The sequence below is a fragment of the Carassius gibelio genome, chromosome A16, assembly GCF_023724105.1.
Source record: "Carassius gibelio isolate Cgi1373 ecotype wild population from Czech Republic chromosome A16, carGib1.2-hapl.c, whole genome shotgun sequence".
NCBI lineage: Eukaryota > Metazoa > Chordata > Actinopteri > Cypriniformes > Cyprinidae > Carassius > Carassius gibelio.
In genome coordinates, this window is record NC_068386.1 from 25556932 (window position 1) to 25577892 (window position 20961).

Below are 20961 nucleotides of genomic sequence, written 5' to 3' on the forward strand. Positions count from 1 at the left end.
ATTTTATTGCTCATACTAACATTTTAATTATTATTATAATTATCTTTTTTACATTTTTTGAAAACTTATTTTGTTTTCTACATTTTTTGGGGCAATTCATGTAAATGAAGCTGTTCAAAAATTGATTTAGTGACAACGATATTTTGATTCCTTATGTAGCATTTTATAAAGCAATATATATATATATATATATATATATATATATATATATATATATATATATATATATATATATATATATATATATATATATATATATATGTGTGTGTGTGTGTTTAGCAATGCATATTACTAGTAAAAAATAAAGTTTTAATATATTCATGGTAGGAAATTTTTTTGATCTTTACTTTACTGATGATTAATGATTTTAGGCATAAAAGAAAAACCAATAGTTTTCACCCATACCATTTATTTTTTGCTACTCTTACAAATATACCCCTGTGACTTAAGACTGGTTTGTGCTCCAGGGTCACGTTTAAAAAAGGTTATTGGCTCTTAAATTGTGTCAATATATCCAGCGACTGTCTTAGTAGCTTGTAAAATAACTCAGAAGGGTAACATGACTGTTGTTTACTCACTACTTGAGCGTTCTGTCAGCCTCTTTTGTCTCCCCATGTGTTTCATTTCCAGTATCCCAGCAGGGAAGCCCTTGACAATGAGCCAGTCAGCATCAGTGTGTTTTGGGAAGTGACCGTTACAGTGACACATCCCTGTGTTTGTGGACTGACACTTTGATTTCGCTGCCCAAAGGAGATCAGTGTGTAGTTTTTCATGAATCTTCAGGCAGGCTCACGGACTGAGGTGCTAATTATGTACTGGAGGAGCCACTGTGTGTTATTTGATTTGAAGCAGGAGTAGTGGGGGAGGAGAACATGTCAGTAGGATTAATCCACTTTAGGGCTCTCTGGGTACTTACACACAGGGGACCCGTGATCACATTTGGCCACATCTGCAACCCATTTGGCATTACGCTGATTCATCTGAGCTCTCTGAACATACGAGCCACATGTGCAGCAGACAATAGATCTGAGCTGAATTAGCTGAGCTCATATCACAGCTTGTATAGAGTCATTTTTAAAAGATATGGATTTTGGGGGAAACTACAAGTATATACGTTATATATAATGGTTTATTATGGCAGTACAGCAGTGCCAAAAGTGGAGATAACTGTACTCTTTCTTTGATTTTGTATCTGTATTATATCATATCATTATATCATAATTACTTAAATGGAATTCTTTGTTTATATTTATCATATGGGTTGTTATATCATGAAACTACCATTTAATGAGCCATTTTTAGTGTCCAATAAAACACAAAACATGATAAAAGAGCTATACCCAAAAAATGCAGAATAAGAGAGGAAATCAAAGACTAATTAAAAGCTTGCCTTTAATCAGTAAGTGTCTTCTGCTCAACAAGACTGTATTTATTTGATCAAAATACAGTAAAATTGTGAAATATTATTTATATTTAAAATAACTGTTTACTGTTGTATTGTACTGTAAAATGTAATTTATTTCTGTGATGTACAGCTGTATGTCACGCGGTATTCAGAAATCAATCTAATATAATGATTTACAGCTCAATAAATATTTCTGATTATTATTATCAACGTTGAAAGCATTTGTGCTGCACAATATTTTTATGAAAACCGTGATGCATTTTATTTTATCTCACAATTCTGACTTTTCTTCATATCTTGCGATTGCAATTCTTTTAAAATCTGATCTAGAAAATGCAAATTCTTGCCGTGTGAATCACAAAAACAGAATTTCAGAGGTGGTCTGCTTTGGGACCATAACTCAGGACAGACACTGATGTCCTGTCTCTGTTTAAGAGCCCGGTCAGGTTAAATATCTTGACCTCCTGGGTTCACAGCGCTGAATTCCCTTTCCCAGGACAGTCAGGGTGACAGGCATTGTTGCTCCTCTTTTTTTCCTGGTCTCCTCCTTTTGTCTGTTTTATTTTGCGGGCTGTCTCAGTAGGGGGATGGGACGGGGTTAATAATTGAAGTGCTGTGGTTAGAGTAGTGGCCGTGTCGTCCCCTCTTCTGCAGGTCCCTACTGAATTAGAAATACACATTCATCATCATAAAGAGGATGTGTGCACTCTGCTACTCTCTCATGAGCTTCCATCTCTATTCTCCTCTCTTCCTCATTCCACACCCCTGTTTTCTGGGCAATGCCCCTCTCTTCAGTCGGGTGGGTGTGTGGGTGGTGTCTTCTCTCACCATCATTACGCTCAAGGTCAAGACTCACATTCTTACACTCACTGTATTCTGTGATCATTTACACTGCCTGTCGACAGGAGATGGAGCAAGACTATAACACATTTACACCAACAGAAGAACACACTCGGTGCTGTGACACCTGACACTGGCAGCACAAACCGTGTTTTCTTTCTTCTTTCTCAGAATTTCAAGATATAATGCCAAAATTTAAAATGCAAGATATATCAACTCACAATTCTGAGAATAAATTGAGAAGAATTGTAAGAGATAAACTTGCAACTGTGAGGAAAAAAAAGTTGTGAACTACAGTAAAATGTCACAATTATCTTTTTATGCCTTGGCAGAAAGATTTGTGAGATGAAGAATTATGAGACATATACAGTCATTTAAACTGTGAGAAAGAAGGATACAAACCAAGAATTCTGAGTTTAGAATTGCAAGAAAGGGTCAGGAAAGTGGCAACATTCCTCCTTTAATATCATAACAGTAAAAGGTAAATAAAAATAAATTTTAAGAACCAGATTTTCTTATACCAAAGGTTTCTTATACCAATGTAATATTAGTAATTTTTTATTATTTATATTACAGTATTCATTCATATCTGGAGTCAGCTTTTGGCTTTATAATTTTTGCTTTAATTTAAATTTTAGTTTAAGTGATTTCAGTAATTTTGTTGTTTTTCATTTTTATTCGTTTTTTTTTTAGATATTTACATCAGTAAGTTGCCAAGACAAAATTTTTTACGTTTTCTTATAATATCTATATATATTTTTCTATTTTTAGGTTTATTTGAATTAACAACATTTTAATAGTTTTAGTTCACAGTTATAAAAACACTGTAATCCATTTTATTTTTTATTCGTTTTATTTTCAGTGTAAAGTATGTGCAAGATTTACAGTTCATTATCCGCTATGGGTAAATAACTAAAAGGATATCAAAATGCAGTAAGCGATAAAACTACCTGTGCTACAAAACAGTGCTTAGAATTCAGACAGTACCTTATACTACAGAAAATAATATAATAAATACCAGTGTGCAATATCAAGCAGCATAACAAGTTGTAAGCGGATGAGACTGGAAGCCATGCTCTTATGTTAAAAGGAAGGTGGATACAGTTCTGAATCAGTTGGTGGTTTTTAGAGGATGTATTGAAGTTCACTCTAGTGTCCACTGCTAGACAGTCATTTTGGAAAGCACATTGTTTATAAGTATATTGCATATTTGTAAAATAAAAAGAGTATTTTTGTAGAATGCTTTGCATAAAAGTTTGCTTGTTTTATTGTAATTGCTTAAAAAAAAAAAAGTCTTCTTTGTATCTACTGCAATGACATCATGCATTTTGAAGTGTGGCTTAAGGGCCCCAGTATGTTTTAGGGCCACTGAATGTAAATTGACATAGTGGCATCACAAGGACTTCCATTTCTCTCTCATATGTTAGTGACCTGTTCTATTGAGCAATTGAGTCTTGTGTGAGATGGGGGATAAGTAGCTGTGCAGGGGTTGGGTAGTCTCTTTGTGTGGTAAAAGAATGGGGGGATTGTGTGTTTGTTACACACCTGAGTCTCCTCCCCCTCCCCGTCCTCCTCACTGCACCTGCTATATACACCTGTCCTCACTCTCCCTCGCGTCCCCCATGGGAACCAGTCACAGGGATTATTTGAGATCTGACACCTACAGACATAGTGGCGATTGAACCTTCTGTTCTCGAGCAGCAGTGGAGCAGAAAAGACTCCAGAAGTGTAGACGCAGCATCACGCGACTCCCATGAAACTCATCCAGACGCGGCCAGGTCCTCCGCTCTACTGATTTCTCTACTGTTCTTTGTTTGTTTGGCAATTTCGGGACTGAAAGTGACTTGAAAGCAATCAGAGATGTCTTACAGTAATTAGTCGTCTTTGTAGCTGTGGCGGGGGCTTTGAATGGTGATTGGGGTTTTGTTGTCCGGGATGGTTGGCTCAGGGTCCCTCCTTTTGTAGCCCGCCTCGGTCTGCCCCGGAGAAAGAGGGAAAAATGAGAACGAGGGGCTGGAGGCAGCTGTCACTTAACATGTGAATGTTCGGGAGCAGCCTGGGGGTCTTTAGAAAGCTTTTTATCCTCCTCGTTTTCATTTGAAGCAGAGTTTGTGAGCCAAAAGAGGAGCTGGGGGAGGGGCTAACGCTGGGAGGGAAAGAGGGAGGTGAAGGGACTGCTCCTCTGTCTAAATGCCTGGCACAAGAGTTCACACAACAGGCTGCCGACTTATAACTCTACCAAAACCTCCGGATGGGGAACACCTACTATCCTGGACCTTGAAACACAGCATACAGGACTTTTCCAGCATCTGAACAGCTTCAGCGAGGAATTCCTCTATGGGACTGTGCACAACAAAGGCAAGAGAGAGAGAATACCGCTGATGGGAGGGGGCAGCCGGAGGGAGAGAGGGACATTGTTTGCTTGTGTCTGTGGGCGACGGAAAAGCATGGGTCATCTTGCATAAAGTGTGTGTGTTTAAACCGGGATTTGTGAGTAAGTGAAGTCCTGTTTGAGCAAGTGAATGTGAAGGTTTCGCATGTTTATACGTCTGCAAAGGAAGGCCTCTGAAAGGATGCTGAGAGAAGACAGGTTTTTTGTTCTCCTGTTTGAATGATGACGGAGGAACTTGTGGAATTGTCCAGTTAGCCGTTTGTCCTCCTCTATGCACAAGAGTAAGTATGCACCACCGAGACTCCAACCGTCACAACGGCCACCTCTTTCTGGGCTCATTGAAACTTTCTCACTGAAACCAGCAGATACTCTGGATGCAGGGAGACAGTGATGCTAACAGAACCACTTGAATGTCACTGAGGAGGATTATGGCTCAAAATTGGTGTGGGTAAAACAGCTTGCGAGGATTTGGATGTTAATAGTTTATTTGCTGCTGTGTGTGACCGCGTTCACTGTTCTGTGAGTATCTTTTCATTGTTTTTAATTAGAACATTCACATGGTTTATTCATTGGACCATCATCATTGGATCCATTCAGATTCATTATTAGTATAAACCTTATGAATAAACTTTTAGATTTTATTTCAACATGTTGACTAAAGTATAAAATCAGTTTAAATAAAATATAGTGCAGTAATTATGCCTTATAATGGAGTTAATTCATGTTATGCATTTATACATACACTTAACACCAGATACTCTTATGTTTCTAGTGGTTCTCCTCTTTAATTAGAGAGACCATTATCATGATCACTCCCTAAACAGAAAGCGTTGATTTATGACTATAAGAAATCCATAAAAAGACATAAGTACATCCCAAGAGAGCCACCACTCTCACTGTTCCATACATGAGTTAAATCGCCAGCAGAACGTGGCATTACACCAGTATACACCGTCTGTCTGCCATACTGAGGTCAGATTAGGATTGGTCATGGTGCTTTCTGACAGTACACACACCCATTACAGGCAGAGTGGAGCATGTCTGCTGCCTTTATTTGTTTGACACACCATTAATTATGAATATGACAGAAGAATCTTTCCATTTGACTCAGTTGTTGTAAGAGATGAGACTATATTAACCAAGCTTTATGGATTGTTGATGCACAAAGCTGTCCATCACAGGGGTTTATCTAGCTCACTGGGGGGCCAGTCTGTGACATGCCTCATAAATCAATATCAAGAGGCTACACAGGGTGGTCTTAATTGAGAGAAAACATTCAACCGGGTTAAGAGGACGGCTGGTTCAAATAAGCATGGATAAACATGCAAAGGTGGATCAATCGGTATTATTTATCTCAAGCTTTGATTCATTTCATTTATTATTTGGAGGTTGGTGGATGTTAGTATGCTACTACAACAAGGTTTCTTGATAGGCTTAACCAGCGAGACTTCAATGGTCAAGACAGAATCACCAGAAAGACCAACATCATCTGTTCAGGTTTACAGCAGCTAGACCAGCACCATGCAAACATCCATCATAAACCTGTCTGGAATTCATTCTACCCTAAACTGGTCTTTTGAGCAGGGGAGTTAGCAAATTTAGCTGTTCACATGCAGAAGACGGCATCACCACTATTAAAATATTCAACACTGGGGTGTATAATGTTATTTAACTGTCACAGCAGGTTAGATAATGCTTGTAAATCTTAATATTCAAATGATTGTTGTGTTACTGCTCTTACATCATCACTGGCTGTTTCGACATTATTGCTTAAACCTCACTCCCATCCTCCTTGAGTAATTCATCAAGGATTTAGACTGGGTGTGAGATGGATGGAATGACTTAATATAATTAAACTTGATTTGAGGAAGTACATTTGTCAATGGTGATGCTGTTCAGATTGATTCCATAGATTGTATAGCTTTATGTACTAATTTTATGGAAACCGAATGAAGATAAATGTTTCTTACAAGCCATATGTTTAGTAATCACCAGTATCTCTGCTAGTGTTGCAAATGCATGACCATTGAGTCTCTTGAATAAAGCAATTTCATAGAGATCTCAGTAATTGTTTAGTTCAATCAATTTATAAGCTAGAGCATCAAACTCATCATTACAGTATTTCCTGTCACGTGTTAGCAATGTCAATTCACACATTATTCAAACTAATCCACCCTGCTAGAATGTGGGCTGATACTAAGTCTTCTGCTCCAGTGATTTAGAAACACTGGGTCTGTCTGCTGTCTGGAGCCAGATCCCTCAGCACCCGCTATTAGCATGCAGTGAACCACAATGACCTGGACTGACCCAGATCACCTGTGCAATTAACAAGCACTCTTATCTGGATTCAACAGAGCTCTGTATTTCCTGCACAAACAAAGCCTTCAACCCAAAGGCCAACATGTCATTGCATTCTATAAAATAAAAGCTTTGTGAATTTGTAAGGTATTTTTCTGATTTTGTCTGCTTTTGTCTGCCATTTTAGCAAATGGAGACTTTTCTTAGATTTTTCTCTTTCAAAACAGTCCACGTCTCCAGTACTTTCAGAAGAGATCTCAACAAAGACAAACTGTGTGCAGACAATATCAATATGAACGGTACATTTTAGAAGATACATTTGCAACAAAGAAAGCAATCTTTCTTCTCTGAACAGATTGCATATTCACTTACCACCTGCAATCTTCAAACAGATTCCATGAACACTGAAACAGCACTGTTTTTTTTTATTAATTTCGGTATTGCAATTCACACAAAGCAGCATGTAAAATTTTAATTGGCAAACATGTACATTTCCTGTTTGTCAGGACAGTAATTTGGCCAAACTAGTAAATCCCTAGTAAAGGCCTGCATGAATTTCAACCACACACATTTAAGTAATATATATATATATATATCACTGAAGAAGTGTTTCTGCACATTAAACTCGGTGTGTGTCTACGTGTTCATCGCTGTCCCGCTCCTCAGGCATGTGGTCTGTGTTTCCCAGTAAACCATGAACACGTGCACTAAAAAAAACACTGTTCATTCTTTTGTGGCAAAGAAATGAAGGAGCATTTCCATGCCTGTCATATTTGATCAGGAGTTGAATGGTTTCCCAGGGCCATCCCGGGGATAGTCTTGGCAGAGGACCGGGGCTGTGGCTGCCAGGAGGAGCTGTGGGTATTCTGGAGGAGACTGCCCTCATAAACAGGCTTGTCAGTTGAATTTGTATGGATAGTACTAGCAATTCTGTGTTCATGTTGTAGTTCTCCCGCAGTAATCTGGCCCCTCTTGGTCAGGACAGAGCCTCAGTCAAGTGCTACTGTCTCTGCCGTATAAATAATGATGGTGGTGTTTGTTGGTGTGACATTGGTAAAAGACTCTCCTTTGTAGGGCAGCAAGGAATCTAATTGAGATTTAAGCTCAGAGGTCTTTGTCAGAGCTGGATGAATCTCTTTTGAAAACTGCAGTGGAAACTAATACTGTTTCCTTGAAAATATCTAGGTGTTTTCAATGTTTAAGAAAAGTATCTTCTCATTTTAAACTTTCTTGTGTTGTAGGTAGTTTAGGCAACACCTGTATGTATGGCACAGGGACCTGATTAACCCGTGGATTTGAAGAATCATGGGTAACCTCATTAGCAGACCTAGCTGTTTGGGACAAAAGTCCAAACAAGTTAAGTCAGATGAGAGTGTCTTGAAAGAATGCTACCAGCAAGGGAGAGAATGGCCACTCCCAGAGCCTCCTAAAGAAGAGACAAGAAAAGAGGACGTGGAAGAGGCTCTTCGACAAACTCCAACACCGGAAAAGCAGAGGAGTTCCCCAGCCCCTACTGTCACCACGACCAGCACTCTGGACAACGCCTGGCGAAGCACTCCATCCCCAGTAAAAACACCAAGAAATGAGTCTTTGCCCAGAAGGTGTAATATTCCGGAGTATAGAAGGTCCCCCCTGAGTCAGTATGGGTCCGTGGACAGGAGAGGCAGCCTGCAGAGAAGGGATTCTGGAAGTCCCTGGTCCTGGAAGCCTCTGAACACTCGAGAGGTCACTGAAGTCACAGAGGTGACAGAGACGATTGTTACAGAGATTGTGGAGGTGACAGAGTATCCTCCTGCGGGCAAAGGAGGCGACCCTATTGTTACTAGAACTGTTAGAGTCCTTACTGGAGCTGCTGAGGAACTTGCAGAGGTTATTCAGTTTCATTTTCATTTATTTTAAATTTTAAGGTTCTTCATCAAACATATTTTCCTTCATTTTATCATCATTTACCATTTTTATTTAATTGATATTGGAGTCAATGTATCAACAATGCACCACCGATTTATTCAGAGCAGTTAAATAAGTTGTTCTGATTCACAGCTGCAGAAAGATGGTCAGTTCAGTTCAGACCAGCAATCAAGTCTAGATCAATTGAAGGTACATTTCAATGATCTTTTCTTAAATTGTACTTCATAATATATATATTAAGAATTAGCATATTTTCTGGTCTTATTTTAAGGATGGCAGTAGTGTTTTGGCTCTGAAAGGTGATTTCAGCGATCCGTTGAAATTCCTGCAAAATCTGGAAACACTGTTGACATGGGTCTGCGAGATTGAGGAGCTGACAGCCAATCAAAAACCACCATCCTCAGAGTTTAAGGTGGTGAAAGCCCAACTGCAAGAACAGAAGGTATGTTAAAAATGCAATTGGGGCTATATTGACAAACAATAAACTAATACATGAATATTTACATAAATTATTAATAAAAAAGGCTATCCTATTTTATAAGCCTTGTAGTGTAATTTCTCATCGCATTCTTTAACTTTTCTTGAACTGATAAGCATACAAGTTCATGCATATAATAAACTTTGAACGCCTTTGTGTGTGATATGAGAATGGGTGAAGAAGAAAAAAATCACCTTTTTGTGTTATGCATCTGTTAGCTTAGTGAATAAGGTGAAACTTACCTGAATGCCCACAATGCTCCTCTGACACATGATACAAGCATCTGGCTTAAGCGCCACAAGAGAGAACAATTTGCATTATAAAGTTTGTAGATTCTCAAAAGGAGCAATACCTATATGAATAGCAGCTGTAATAAAACAGTTGTAACAAAAGCAGTTGTAATAGTGGCCGTATTAACAATAATATAATATAAGCATGAAATTTGCCAAAGGGCACATAGGAGGTGATCATGACCACCTTACACCACAGGTCTGCAACCCTGCTCCTGAGGACCCACTGTCCTGCAGAGTTTATCAACAACCCTAATCAAACACAGCAGAACCAGCTACTTAAAGACTTCAGGATCTCTTGAAAAAAAATCACAGGCCTTGTCTGCTGGAGATAAAAGTTGCAGGAAAGTTGCAAGAGTTGGTCTAGGCCTTACACCATAAATTGACAACTGGGACACTTTTTCCAGTGTCTCTCAATTATTGTCATGGAGAACCACAGAACTGCACATTTAGGTGATTTTTTAGATTGGATATTATTTTGGATCTGGCACTTTAGGTCTCTGAGCCTATGCCTTGCTCTTGGAGGGAGAACAATACATTTCTTCAAGATACGTTTCTTGTCCTGCAGCTCTTACAGCGCTTCCTAGCGGACAGGAGACCCAGTATGGAGACTATGATACAGGAGGGTCCACACCTAGCAGAGGGGCTTCAGGGAAATGACAGTGAAAAGACCAAAGTGCAGCTTGCACAGCTCAAGCTCAAGTGGGAGGCTCTTCTTCAGGGCACCAACAGCAGGTCAGTCTGGTCCTCACTGCAACTCATTCTGCTCCCAGAAATACCCACTTAGATGGGGCTGTCGGACTGACTTTATTACAGGATGTTTTGGGAGGGTAAATCTGACATTAGTGATGAAATGTGAGTTCTTTTGACAGACACAAGATTCTGGAGGACATTCTGCCAAGAGCTCAGCTATTCCAGGAGAGGACAGACAGACTTCAGCAATGGCTGATATCTGTGGATCAGGACTTAGCTGAGCTCCGCGCTGCAGAGAGAGGGATGCTCCATCTACAAGAAGCTGCATTACAGGCCAAGGTTAACAAAACACTTTTGTTTTCCATTAATAAATTTGCAGACTACAATATTTCAGTGTGAAAGAAAATTTTGCATTTCTTTATCACATTTTAGGCAGTCATGGAAGAGATAAAAGCTAAGAGTGTCGACCTGGGGATACTCCAGCAATGTGCTCATGACCTCATGGAAAAGATTTCAGGTGGTGTTTCCTCCCAATTTATTTCTTTGAATGCACTAAACCATGCACATTACCACACAAGAGCACGAAACATGTTTTGGTCTTTTGCATGTTAATCTAAAGAGGAGGAAACCCAGCTGGTGCAGGAGCGGGTGGACAGTCTGCGTATCCGGTACTCAGTGATGAGTCTGGGTAGTGCTGATGTCCTGCAGAGGCTGGAACAGGCTTTGGAAGCATCTAGTCGATGTACCTCCAGTCAAGAAGACCTCCACCTATGGCTTGGGCGCATTGAGAGAGAGCTGCTGGCTCCTGCTGCCCAGACTGAGACTGGGGATGCAGTTTTGTGTTCTTCGGAGAGGCAGAAGGTAAAAAACAGATGGGTAATTGTCATACACAGAATATAATTCTGGAAAACTGTGATGTAGTGGTTTAAAGATAAGAGCTGGCAACCAGAAAGCTGCTGTTCCCTAAGCAAGGCATCTAAATCAGTTTGCTTGAAATGTACTCTAAGTAATTTGGATAAAAGCCGCTGCTAAATGCTTACTTACCCATCACCCTGTTTGCATTTAATCAGCTGGAACAGGCTGTTGAGAAAGAGTTGGCTTGGTTTAGAGACACCTCACTGGCATTAGAGGAGCTCAGAGCCATTAATCTGGACCAAGATGTCATTACATCCCAGCTCAATGAGCAGAAAGTGAGTTTTTGCACATTCACAAAGAGTTTCTCTGCATATCTATATATACAGGTGCTTCTCAATAAATTAAAATGTTGAAGAAAAGTTCATTTCAGTAATTCAACTCAAATGTGAAATGTATGTATTAAATAAATTCAGTGCACACAGACTGAAATAGTCTAAGTCTTTGGTTCTTTTAATTTTGATGATTTTGGCTTAAATTTAACAAAAACCCACCAATTCACGATCTCAACAAATTAGAATATGATGGCATACCAATCAGCTAATCAACTCAAAACACCTGCAAAGTTTTCCTGAGCCTTCAAAATAGTCTCTGACAATCATTGACACTTTTCACAAGGTTTGTATGTCACAAAAAGTAATTGCCAATAAGCTGCCTGTTCACAGAGTGCTGTATCCAAGCATGTTAACAGAAAGTTGAGTGGGACTAAAAAGTGTGAAAGAAAAAGATGCACAATGAACGAGAGAACCACAGCCTTGTGAGGATTGTCAAGCAAACCGGATTCAAGAATTTTAGCGAATCTCACAAGGATTGCACTGAGACTGGGGTCAAGGCATCTAGAGCCACCACACAGAAGTGTCAAGGAATTTGGCTACAGTTGTTGTATTTCTCTTGTTAAGCCACTCCTGTACCACAGACAATGTCAGAGACATCTTTCCTGGGCTAAGCAGAAGAAAAAATAGACTGTTGCCATTGGGCTATAGTATAGTATATTATATATAGTAAGTAAGGGCCATATTTATGATAGTAAGTTTTGTATTTCATTTGGAAACCAAGCTCCTAGATTCTGGAGAAAGGGTTGAGAAGCTCATAGCCCAATTTGCTTGAAGCCCAGTGTTAAGTTTCCACAGTCTGTGATGATTTGGGGTGCAATGTTATCTGCTAGGGTTGGTCCATTGTTTTTGAAAACAAAAGTCACTGCACCCCTTTACCAATAAATCTTGGAGCACTCCATGCTTCCTTTTGGTGACCAGCTTTTTGAAGATGCTGATTTCATTTTCCAGCAGAATTTGGCACCTACCCTCACTGCCAAAAGCAAATGGAGCCCCTACCAAGTATTGAGTACATGTACAGTAAATGAACATACTTTCTAGAAGGCCAACAATTCGCTAAATGTTTTTTATTGGTTTTATGAAGTATTCTAATTTGTTCAGATGTGAATTGGTGGGTTTTTGCTAAATATGAGCCCAAATCATCACAATTAAAAGTACCATAGATTAAAACTTCTTCAGTCTGTGTGCATTGAATTTAATACAGGAGTTTCACAATTTGAGTTGAATCACTGAAATGAACTTTCCCTCGACATTCTAATTTATCGAGAAGCACCTGTACTACAAATGCTGTAAAAAGCTTCAAAATGGTTCAAATAATGTCTGTTTTTCTGCAGATACTTGCTGTAGAGATTCTGCAGCACAAGTTTAACATTGAGAAAATGGTCAAGATTTTGGAACTCCTGCAAACGTACACTGAGGATGGGGAGACACTGAGACTCCAGGTAAGCTACGTTCATTCTTAGTACCTTTTTTAATATTTTGGCATAAGAACCTAGACAAGAACCAACATATTACTAATATCTTTTTTTCCTACAAAGTCTTCTATAGACACCTTACAGGAGCAGTGTCAGGTCACTACTGCTACTAATTCGCATGTCGTGCTTCAGCTGGAGCATGCTCAGTCGCTCTTGTCTCAGTTCTCAGAGGGCTATGCTGAGGTGTTACCATGGTTACAAGAAACCAAAGCCCTTATTGGTCAGTTTACACTGAACACCATCAGCTACGAGGCTTTCCGAGAACAACAGGACCTCTTACAGGTACTAAACAACCTGCTTCTTCAGAGAAATTGTTAATAATTGTTAATAATTGTTGTGTAGTATACAGTATTCACTCAAAAACTGAATAACCATCTGACTATGTTCAGTATCTTAATGGACACAGTTCATAGGAAAATTATTTAACTTTATAATGCAATCATTAGACTTAATTAGTAGTTTCATGTAAAGTAATATATAAACCAATGGGTAGCACTTTATTTTACAGTCCTGTTCCTCATGTACATACTATGTACTTATTATAGTAATTACAATAACTAGGTACTAACCCTGAACCTACCCCTAAACCTAATCCTACACCATGTAGTTACCTAGTATTACCAGAACTTTCTTAGATAAATACACTGTAAGTACACTATAAGTACATGTTAGTACACGTACTGTAAAATAAAGTGCAACCAACCAATGTTTGATCATGGGGCTCCATTACTTCTAAACAGGGCATCAGGGAGTCCATAGCAGAGCATAAGCCGCTGATAGCACGACTGATCATGCTGGCCCGGCGTCTATCAGACCTGAATGCAGCTCAGGGACAGGAGTTCTGCCAGAAAGCTAGGGACACTGAAGAGCAGCACCTGGCAATCAGAGACAGGGTTCGAGAAGCTGCTGGAGTACTGGAGGAGTCTCTGCCCCGCTATACACAGGTGACACACATGTAGATTCAATGCTGATTCCTGGTGCATATGATCAAATATTTAGTTTATCCTATTGAAATATAGAAGTACTGTAGAAGTAGTTTAAATACTGTGAAAGCCAGATGTGTTTTGAAGGCCTCATGGCCAACATGACTGTGAGAGAAGTCACACAGGAAAGAATGGGATTATAGCTTGAGATTTTAGCTATTTACTGATACTAAGTTGCTCTTTTTTTGAGCCACATGGCCTTCTGCGTGTTCTTTGGATAAAAATGATTGGTCAAATACTCCAAATAATCACTTTGTGATATGTTTTGACATAGGCTAGTTGGCAGTCTACAACCCTTACACAGAGAACAAGAGTATTGGGAGGAAAACACCTACAATAAAATCATTGTAAACTGTATAAAACTGAGCTGAGACTGAGATGGTCAGATGTTATGCAGACATCTCAGCTTTATTGTCTTCTTGCAATAAGGTATCATTTTGACGTCTGAAACTCTGCCTTCTGAGCATTATTTTGCAAGACAGAAAAGACCTTTCTCCACAATACATACTGGAGAATGCAGCTGTAGTTTCGCTTAACATGGTTTCTAGCTGTAAATCAGATGTTCTTGAACTTGAATAAGTCACAGAGAGGACCTACTTCTAATGAGTGTCCTAGAACCCTATGGTATGAGAAGGGAAGAACCAGAGGATGAGATTACTGTACCAAACATTTGTAAAGGATTAAAAAATTAACCTGTTGTTAAAAGCTTTTTGAATAACATTTATCAGTTTATACCTTTCCAGGGATTCAAACTCATGAACTTGGTGTTGCTAATGCCATGCTCAACTGAGCTACAGCAACGCCACCTTATACTGATATAAATTGTTTTCAAAGAAGCCATATGTTTTGCTAAAGTGGAATAGAAAGACATTATTGTAACAATTTGGCTGCATAAATGCTAGTTCGCTCCTGACACTCTGTATGTCCATGTCAGCTGAATGAGAGGATGACTCTGATTGGAGAGAGACTGGAGCGTCTGTGTAGTCACCTGCAGGCCTCAACAGCTCTTCAAGGCCTCACCCCAAGAATTCAGGAGCAGCTACAGGACAACAAGCACACTTTGTCTGAGCTCTCCAAAATGGATCTGGACCTTAGCAGTGTGAGAACACAGGCCCAGGAGCTCATGACCAACACAGGGGCTCTTGGGGACAGTTCCATTGGCACAGGTACCTCAAGCACTTTATGTATCACATGCATCTCCTGGCACATACAGCATTACATGACAAAACATGTCATAAGCACTTTGTTTCAAAAGCATTGTCTGTCTGTTATGATCTTGGTCATTTCAGCTATTCAAGAGCGGGTTTGCAGTCTATCAAGCCGCTGGGAGGAGGCTCAAAGGCAAGCTCAAGAGAAGGAGAAGTGGCTTCTTAATCTCCTGGATCTGGCAGTCAGGTTCTGGAATGAAGTGAGTGACACGACAGCTGGACTGAATGATGCCCAGCAGGCTGTTCTGGACCTCAACTCCAGTCGATCAGATTCAGAAACCATCCGACAGAGCCTGGAGACCATGCAGGTAGGATGCAAACATGATACTGTTGTCATTATTTCCCTGCTCTATGCTGGTCCAGACTGGCTGGTTTATTGCTATTCTAGCTGGTGAACCAGAAATGCTGAAAATACTTGTGAGGCTGGTTGACCAGAGTAATCTTACTAGCTTTGCTTTAGTATGCTGGGGACTAGCGTCCAAAACAGAACATATGCGCATTGCCTGGTTTTGGTCTTTCAGCAAGGTTATTTAAGGATATTTCCTCATTGCGTCCTGAAAGTTTTGAATCAACTCTTTGCCTCACACCATCCGAACTCTCTTATCCTGCCTTCTCAGACACTCAGGGAGGACATTGATTCTCTGCAAGGTGACCTGGACACACTGGGAATTCTGGGAATGGAACTCATGTCAGCTTGTGGTGACACAGACAAACCAGAGGTCACCAAAAGTTTGGACGAGGTTTGTATTTAAAATTGAAATCAGACTAACCCCCCTAGAAACTGCTGTAGGATTACATAATGCACTTAATTGTTTATATTTCACTATCCAGTGGTCTTTCTCCGCAGCTTTATGGCACATGGAACAATCTCAGTAAGATCTGGACAGAGTGCAACAGAAAGTTAGAAGAATGTTTGCGAATGGCTCTTCATTACCAGGACAGTATGCAGGTGAGTTAGCCACAAGAAACAGACCTCATTTCCTTTCAAAAATTCCAAATGTAGGATGAAATCCTCTTTTTAATGGACGCCGTGGCTGGGGTTTCTAAATAACTTAAAATGTCCAGGTTTTTTCCCCATACTGTGCTCTCTACAGTCCTCATAAATTATATGCAGAAGTATTTACATTGCTTTTATTGTTCGTTGTAGATCTGTATTTCTCGCAAACCACAATTGGTCTATTATATACAATGCTATGCATACTATAGGGCTTACTAATTTTCAATCGTTACCTTAAGTAAGTACCTTACGTTAAGTAAGGTATTGTGTGTTCACTGCTCTGTGTGTGTGCATTTCGGATGGGTTAAATGCAGAGCACAAATTCTGAGTATGGGTCACCATACTTGGCTGAATGTCACTTCACTTTCACTTTTTAAGGGGCGGTCGTCTCTTGTCTCATCCAGTGATGTTAGTGTTGTAGTATTTCAATATGCATGCCTCTGTGAGGTTGTAGTGATGAGTCTCTCACAGACTGGCCAGTTTCCTGCCAATTGGCAGGGCTTTTGGCTGCCCTTCTGTGAGAGGCCAACACTAGCTGTAGAGAATTTGGATTAAATTCAATGAAATCTCTTGCTGGTTGCACTGACTTTATGAGACCATGCAAGAAACTGTATTCATATGTACTGTAGGATGGGTCAAGAGAATATTACAAATGTTTAAAAATAAGTCCTTCTCTTGAAGGGACTCTTTGAGTGGCTGAAGTCTGCAGAGCTGAAATCCACCGAGGAGTTCTCAGTGGGATCTGACCTGGGATCAGTTAAAGAGCAGCTGTGTGACCTGAAGGTTAGATCACACTTACAACTTACCTTGGAAACTGAAAACTGAATTCTCACAATCAGATTTCATCAGAGCTTTTATGGTCATGCCATCATCACCTCTCTTTCAGGAATTTAAGCGAGAGCTCTATCAGAAGAAGATTGAGATTGAGAGTCTAAACCATCGCTTTGTGTGTCGTCTCTCCCCGGGCACCGAGCGGCCTGGGTCCATCTCTCCACTGGGTGACTTCCGCCAGCGATGGGACAACTTGGAATCAGAGACTGTCAGCAGACAGGTAAAATCTCAGCTAAATGGAAATAAATATATACTGTTTCATCAGAATGGTACTTCAATGAGAGCCCTGTATTTTCGAGCAGCACCAGTTGGAGTGTGCACTGCTGGGCTTGGGTCAGTTCCAGAACACGCTTGATGAGTTGCACGCCTGGCTCTCCCACACAGCTGACCTACTGCAGGCCTTTCAGCCAATCAGCATTGACCTGCAGACCTGTGAGATAGAGCTAGCCAAGCACAAGGTACAAACTCAAACTCCAAGTTGTCTTAGGCATGTTTTATGTGCACATTCTTGCGCCAATGTCGTGTCCTCACTTTCACAATGATTTATGCTTGTTTCCAGTGAAGCACTAGTTTGACTTAGTTTGACTAGTTAGAAACACGATACTTACTGAATGCTGCATGGTATTTACTCTATCCCAACTAACAAGGAATGTTCTCGGTTCGTTCTGGAAAGGTTCTCTCAAAGTTATGAGCAAAAATCCCACAACAGTTCCAAGTACAAAAACTCATGGAATGTTTCATTTCAGGAACCTTTTAGATGGATGTTTATCTAGCATTTTATGTTCCTACTTGTTTCAAAATGTCCAGAGAACATACAAAAATAACATTCCCATAATGCTTGCAAGCAACGTTCGCATAACCAAGAAAAAATTATAAAAAATACACATACCTAAACTGAACAACTACCTTACAAACTACTAAAAAGCAGCAAATGAGGAGTTTATTAAGGCAAAACTGGATGTTTTCCTAACTAAATGACAACATTCTTAAAACATGTTTTGCTAGCTGGGATAGTGGCTACTACTTTTAGAAATAGAAAGTGAAAGAGCCACGTAAGACATATTCCTGGATCAGCATCTTTTGTTAATCCTGGAACAACATTACTGTCCAAAAGCATAGACCTTACCCTATCCCTACCCATATCTTATCCCTAATATCTGAGGGAAATGATAGCTGAATAGCAAAGGTACAGAAGAAGCATGTAACCCTGGTTGAAAGACTAAAACTGACATTTCCGACAAGGATGCTGATCCAGAAACACATTATACTTGGTGAAATCATGTTTACCTATATGGTCATAGAATAACAAAGATTAAAGTCATCAGCTAGCCAGCATTCATTAATAAAACAAATTAAGCCCTATATGCCAGCATCTGCTTGCTGCTTACAAAAGTGCTTTGTTTTGTGCATTTAGGTTCTGTGGAATGATGTGATGTCCCATGTGCACACGGTAGACTCTCTGAACCTGGCTGGCAGAAACCTGATGGAGTCTGGAGCGGGAGAAAGTTCACATGTCCTGCAGACTCGTCTGGAACAGCTGAACGAACGCTGGGAATTTGTGCGCTGTGAGACAGAGCGCAGACAGCTAGAGCTGGAAAATAACCTCAGTCAGGTGACCAGCAAATACAAGAGATTACAGAATTCAAGTTTCAGTCCCATTGTGCTTATGTCTCCATTCCCCTTTCTTCAAAAAACATGATCCTTAACTGTGCTGAAAATCCTGTGGTGTATTTTATAACTGGGTTTCAGGTTCAGGATGTGACCATGGAGATCCAGGATCTCCTGCAGTGGCTGGAACACACAGACCTGAGGCTGTCATCCAGTAAGACGGTGTGGGGAATGCCAGACTCTGCCAGCGAGAGACTGAGCGCTCATTTGGTATGAGGACTTTAGTTCTGCATGCTGAACATTTGGAGTCTTAACCCTGCAAACTCTGTTTATAAAACACAATCTTACACTGAAGTCTGACTTGTTTCCCGCGCTGCAGGAGTTGTGTAATGAGATGGATTCTAAAATGCACGCCTACACAAATGTGCGCAACGCCATCCTCAGGATGCTGGAGGGCAGTGAAGTGGCCCGGGGCTCCAGCACGGAGCATAGCTTATACATGCTGGAGCAGAAGTGGAGCGCTGTCTACGCGAAAATACAAGAAAGAAAGGTGATGCATAAGTATAGCCACCTACTGTATATCTACAGGTTTACAACATAGTATTGCATACAGTTTGAACAGTTTAATTTACTTGAATTTAATAGCATTTTTACATATACATTATTGTTTACTGTATTCATAATTAAAAAGAAGAGTAACACTTCACAATAACAACCTAGTAGTTAATGTCAGTTAAGACATTCACTTACCAATTAGCAATACTTTTGTTATAGTATTTATTCATCTTTGTTACTTATATTAATGTTAGTTAATAAAAACACAGTTCCTGCCAGCCCAGGTCCATTAAATTATATATAAATATACATACTTTTCATTGATAGTTCATGATAGCTTATGAAGTCAACTAATGTTAACAAATGGAACTTTATTACAAAGTGTAACCAAAGAAAGTAAAAATGTTATTTACTCCAAAAGTATGACTATGATGATCGGCTAACACTTCTAAAAGTAAAACGATTAAAATATTTATTTCTACTGGCTAAAAAAAAAAAAAAAAAAAAACTAAAATACTTTTCTATTAACGTTTAAAGTATATATATATATATATATATATATATAGAGAGAGAGAGAGAGAGAGAGAGAGAGAGAGAGAGAGAGAGAGAGAGAGAGAGAGAAAGAGAGACAGATTAAATTAAATTACCTAAATTACTTTTTATTATCTAAATTGTGTAATTATTATTTTTTATTAATTTAGATTTACAGCTTTATGTTATGATATGCAATTGCTTGGAAAGAGAGTGTGTGTGTGTGTGTGTGTGTGTGTGTGTGTGTGTGTGTGTGTGTGTGTGCGTGTGTGTGTGTGTGTGTGTGTGTGTGCGTGCGTGTGTGTTTGTTTTTCCCCCAGTTGTTTTTAAATGTTTAAGTATTTATTTATTTTAGTACATCAGGTTTAATAAAAATGAGAAATGTTGCTTGGGTAAGTTATTTTATTTATTTATTTCATAGTTTTATTTCAGGTAAATTTTATTTTATGCCAAGTAACAAAAATATTTTTATGGTCTTAGTTTAGTCAACTATAATATCCTTGATTTTTTTAGGCAAAGTTAACAGAGGGTCTTGGTCTTGCAAAGGAGTTTAACAGTAATGTCCAGGACCTGCTGACTAAAATGGCCAAGTGTGAGGAGACCATAAACACTCTGTCTGTGCCCAGCTTCATCCTGGACACCGTCTGCGCTCAGCTTCAGGAGCACAGGGTACGTGCGTGTGTGTGTGTGTGTGTGTGTGTGTGTGTGTGCTGCTGTGAGTGTCTGTGTGATCCAGTCGTTCTGTCTCTAGGTGCTGGTAGGTGAGGTGCAGTCTTACGGAGAGAGGAAGACGAGCGTGGAGACCGCTGCCACACGTCTGTCGGAGCTCAGCAGGAAGGAAGACTGCGATGTGGTGCAGAACCTGATCATGACCGTCCAGGACCGATACAAGAAACTCCTCCAGCACACCGCAGACCGGGGGAAAACACTCGAGGACGTCAAAAGACATGCTAAACAGGTATGGACTTCTCATATGAACGCAACACTGACAGAAAGACCTGTTTCCAGGAAATCACTTGGCAAATTCTTAAGGCCTGTGCTTTTGACCTCCACAGTTCAGTGAATCATGGCACTTGCTGGTGGACTGGATGACGGAGGTTGAACAGACGCTGGACACACACAAAGAGATCTCTGTGTCACAGGAAGAGATCAAACAACAGCTCACTGAACAGAAGGTACTTCACATCTCAGACTCGGTGAGGACTCTGAGGCTAATGTGAGAGGG

The 20961-nt window shown here is 39.9% G+C and overlaps 1 pseudogene; it reads left to right on the forward strand.

The window, feature by feature from the left end:
* The window catches only part of LOC128030597 (plectin-like), a 108598-nt pseudogene that overhangs the window by 72414 nt on the left and 15223 nt on the right, over nt 1-20961 (forward strand).